The sequence below is a fragment of the Anopheles aquasalis genome, chromosome X (genome assembly GCF_943734665.1).
Source record: "Anopheles aquasalis chromosome X, idAnoAquaMG_Q_19, whole genome shotgun sequence".
NCBI lineage: Eukaryota > Metazoa > Arthropoda > Insecta > Diptera > Culicidae > Anopheles > Anopheles aquasalis.
The window spans coordinates 2,922,852-2,927,851 of record NC_064876.1 but is presented as its reverse complement, the minus strand read 5'-3'; the positions used below and the strand labels follow the sequence as shown (position 1 = coordinate 2,927,851).

The 5,000-nt window shown below is 49.2% G+C and overlaps 1 protein-coding gene across 1 annotated transcript in view; it reads left to right on the top strand.

Annotated features, from left to right (window-relative positions):
* Positions 1–5,000, top strand: part of LOC126574402 (sex determination protein fruitless) — a 20,690-nt gene that overhangs the window by 1,778 nt on the left and 13,912 nt on the right. The window lies entirely within an intron of this gene.

The window sequence follows — 5,000 nt, the reverse complement described above, 5'->3', positions numbered from 1 at the left end:
AGAAAGAATGAAAGAAAGCAAAAAAATAGAGCTACTAAAGCATGGAACACTTAATATTTGGCCCCATTCTTTTACTCACTGCAGCGCTTCTAGGAGTCGCTTTGCTACTCTGTTGGTGTCGTTTTAAAGGTTATAGTCTTCTCTTTTAGTGATAAAAAAATTTATCGAAATCGAACCATACCTTCAAAAGTTATCGCGCCACTGGAACACGAAGGGTGATGAAAAAAACGTCTGCTGCATTCATTATGAAAACTCGATTTGATTGGAGAAAAAAAAAACCCACGTAAAGCTGCCTTTTTGGCTAAAACCAGGAGACAAATTTCACTATAGCAATCATAGTAAATCATAGAATGCGAAAGTAAGGTTTTAGTTCATTTACGCAGATAAAATCGCCCGTAAACTGCATTCTTTTGTGCAAGCGAACTGCAGTTGTGGTTTGAAAACGAAAGTTTTCATGACGGGAGGCTCCATGAACGGTGGTTTGTGCAAAGAAGAATGCCTGGAAAAGTATCATTCTACCTTTTATTAAGCCTCATAAAGGTCCAGTTAAATTTTGGTCCGACTTGGCAAGCTGCCATTCCAGCACAGAGATCATAAATTGGTATCGAAACAACATTGCATTGATTTCATACCAAAAATCCTTCAATCCACTAAATTTCCCACAGTGTCCATAGTCCAATACAATTATATTGGGCTATTATCGAACAAAAACTAAAGAAACAGCGTAAAATGATAAAAAAAAATCCCACTGTAATGTACAAATTTTGGGAAAAAATGGCCTGAATGAAACTACTTCCACTACTGTGCAGAAAATGATGTGTCGCATTAAAACCAAAAAGTGCGTAAATTAATACGCAACGTGGCCCACTAATTTGATCGCAATTTTTTAGCTGGATAGCTAGATAAAAATGACAGCTTTACCAGGACCCTTTAGCTCATTTCTGGCCTGAGCTGTGTCCTGTTTTATGCGGCCAAATTTAAGGTGTTCGAAGCTTTAATAAGAAAAAAAACAGAATGAGAGAGAGAAGGAGAGATAGGGAGAGAGAGGGAGAGATAGCGAGAGAGAGAGAGAGAGAGAGAGAGAGAGAGAGAGCGAGAAAGCAGAAGAGGAAGAGAAAGTGAAAGAAGAGAAGCAGGGAAGGAGAGATAGAAGGGATACGAAAGAATGGAGCTTGATCGAAAGAGAGAAAAAAGAGATAAAAAGTGAAAGAGAGAGAAAAAGAGAATAAGAGAGAGATAAAGAGCGATGAAAGGCCTATTGTGAAGCGAGACCATTGTCAGTTGCACTCGAACTCGTCCTTTTGTTCTTGATCGAGCTCTTGTCCTGCTGTGTACTTAGAAAGGATTGGATTTGAATGTGGAAAATTTCATATGCTCCTTCACATATGTTGACCAAGTGTAGTCAGTAGAAGTGATCGGCACTGATCGCTCTGTCATCGTCATTGTCCACTCTGGTATCTCCGATCTGGCGAATTGCTTCATCCTGGTCTGTCTGTCTGTCTGTCTGTCCGTCTGTCTGTCTGTCTGTCTGATTGTATCTACTCTGTCTGTTTGCGTTTCGTCAAGGCAAGGGGCTTTGCCCGGGATTTTTAGATATTTGTCTTCTCTCAATCACATCCCTCCTTTCCTCCACCACCACCACCACGTCTGCTCTGTCGCTCGCTCGCTCGCTCGCTCGCTCGCTCTGTCCCCCAAGAACCGCCCTCCCCCCCGCCCCCCGCCCCAAACGTATCCACTGCACTGACACATGCACTGATTCCTGCTTCCCTTCCTTATTGTTCGACAGCGACTTGTTTGGGGAGACGATTCGGCACCGGCAGCTTCGGCACCGAGCACGCCCGCCACCCACTTACCGTCGGCTTCGCCACCGGTGGCCGCGGCAACGTCCAGCGTCGTGCCGCCGACTCGCCATGGCCACCAGGCCACCGTCAACCGCTCGTCACCATCGTCACCCATACCGCGCCCGTCCCCCTGCCCTGCCTCCTTGCCTTCGTGCGTTTCCTCGTCCTTGTTTACCGTGTCGGCCGCCAAGCGGGTTCGCCCCGTGGGCGAGGACGAGATGGTGGGCAGGTACGAGGATGCGGTGGCCCACGGTCCGAAGGGTGACGGTGGTGGTGGCGTCGACGACGACGACGACGACGACGCTGACGGTGACGGCGACGATCAGAAGGAAGTGCAGGCGAACGTCAGTGGTGGCGATGGTGGAAGGAAAGGAAGGAGCAGGCAGGGTGGTGGAGGAACGGTAGGCGAAGATTTAGGAGAAGGAGAAGCAGGTAGAGCAGGAAGAGAAAGGAAGGAAGGAAGAAGAGGAGGCAGAGGCGAAGGCGGACAAAGCGCTACACTGAGCTCGTTGATCGCGTCCAGTGCTACTACTGATACTACTACTACTACTACTACTACTACTACTACTACTACTACTACTACTACCACTGTCACTGGTATGTCTACTGCTGGTGCAGCAACGAGTGCTGCCGTTGCTGCTGCTGCTACTGCGGCCGCCGCCGCCCTGGCATCGCTGACGACCGAGTGGTCCCTTGTCCGTTCCGTTGGTGGCGGAAGCGGCGCCAGCCAGCATCAGTCCAGCTTCGAGCGATACCTGCACCAGCGCCATTTGGCCCTGCGCGGGTGTTCCTCGCAGCTGGCACCAGCAGCGGCCGATACCGTCGGTCCTAGTAATGACGAACAGAGCCGTCACCTAGTGCCGACGTCCCGGAGCTCCATGCTTGCCGTCGTGGATGCGCTCCGGACCACGCTCAGCAACGCGCTCGAGGCGGAGGAGGGCCTACGCAAACCGAACTCCCCCGTACCGCACAAGGGTGGCACTGTTCCGTCACCGGCGGTACCGCGCCGCACCTCAAATCAACCGCGCCGGCTTGAACCGAAGTCGTCCCTGCTCCGAACGCAGCCCTCATCCTACTCGACTGTGGCAGCCATTTCTACTGCTGCTCCCGCTTCGGCTCCGACTCCTGCTCCCGTTCCGACTCCTGCTCCCGGTACCGGCCGAACGGCGGACCGGGCAGTTACCGGGGGGCCACGCAAAGGGGGCCGGTTCCGCTCACACTGGCTGTTCCAGTTCGAGTGGCTCCAGTACGATGCGACGCGGAACAGCATGTACTGCAAGTACTGCCGCAAGTGGTGCAACGACATACCGGACATCCGGACGTCCTTCGCCGAAGGGAACTGTAACTTCCGGCTGGAGATCGTGAACCACCACGACAAGTGCAAGGCGCACCGGTTGTGCCGTGAGCGGGAAGCGACGACGGAGGAACGGGCGGAACTCTCCTCGAGAGTGCCATCGATGGCTGCATCGCCCTCACCGTCGCCGTCACGCGCGTCGCAACCGGCGTCACTGGTGGGGAGGAGACAGGATGGTGCAACGGAACCGGTGGCAGTGACGGAACAGCAGGAGCAGCCGGAGCAGCCGGAGCAGCCGGAGCAGCCGGAGCAGCAGCAGCAGGCGAAAAAAGAGGGTGCAAGCGAAAGGAAGAGGGTGCGTGATGAGTAGGAACAGCGACTGAGGAACCGGGAAAGTTATGGGCGAACGATGGCGATGGCCCACAAGTGCCTAGTAGTGTCCGCCAGGGGGGGGGGCACTACTGCTCGCGTGTCCAGGACACCCGGAAGCGTCGAGCGACTAAAGCATGGAACAGTTAATATTTGGCCGCATAAAAACGGGTCACATCTCAGGCCAGAAATAAGCTAAAGGGTCATGGTAAAGCTGTCAATTTGGTAGACATTTTATCTAGCTATTCAGCTAAAAAATAGCGATTCAATTATTGGGCCACGTTGCGTATTAATTAACGCACTTTTTGGTTTTAATGCGACACATCATTTTCTGCACAGTAGTGGAAGTAGTTTCATTCAGGCCATTTTTTCCCAAAATTTGTACATTACAGTGGGATTTTTTTTATCATTTTACGCTGTTTCTTTAGTTTTTGTTCGATAATAGCCCAATATAATTGTATTGGACTATGGACACTGTGGGAAATTTAGTGGATTGAAGGAAGGATGAAATCAATGCAATGTTGTTTCGATACCAATTTATGATCTCTGTGCTGGAATGGCAGCTTGCCAAGTCGGACCAAAATTGAACTGGACCTTTGTGAGACTTAATAAAAGATCAAACGATCTTTTCCAGGCATTCTTTTTTGTACAAACGGCCGTTCATGGACCCTCCCGTCATGAACACTTTCGTTTGCAAACGACAACTGCAGAACGCTTGCCCAATTGAGTAATTTACGGGATATTTCATCTGCCTAAATGTACTAAAACCTTACATCGTACTTCCTCTACGATTGCTAAAGTCAAATTTGTCTGCTGGTTTTTTTTTTCCAAAATGCAGTTTTACGTGGGTTTTTACTCCAGTTAAATTGAGTTTTCATAGAGATTGTGCAGACTTTTTTCTTCACCCTTCGTGTTTCATCGCGCGATAACTTTTGAAGGTATGGTTCGATTGTGGCAAATTTTTTATCACTAAAAGAGAAGACTATAACCTTTAAAAAGATACCAACAGAGTAGCAAAGCGACGACTAGGAGCGCTACAGTGAGTAGAAGAATGTGGCCAAATATTAAGTGTTCCAAGCTTTGCCATAAGTTCGTGATGTTCGTCCTAGCCGCATTGCCTCGGCAATTCCTCGGCGATTCCCCTCTGATTCCAACAGCTGCCAGACAGAGAGAGAGAAAGAGAGAGAGAGAGAGAGAGAGAGAGAGAGAGAGAGAGAGAGAGAGAGAGAGAGAGAGAGAGACAAACTACCAGGTGTATACCCCTTAAAGGTGCTGTTTTTTTTAGTCGATAAAAACACCTTTTTTTTTAAATAGAAAACCAACCGATAAATTAATCTAGATATTTTTTCTTGCTAGCTATACATTTTTTCCTATCTTTTGGCCAATTTGTGGATACCACGCCACAAGAATTCTTCATTTAGCGACACAAACCATCCCGTCATGTCACTTTCTTCGATATCTTCATACAAATCGAAGTGCTGCTCGGCCCAGCGCGT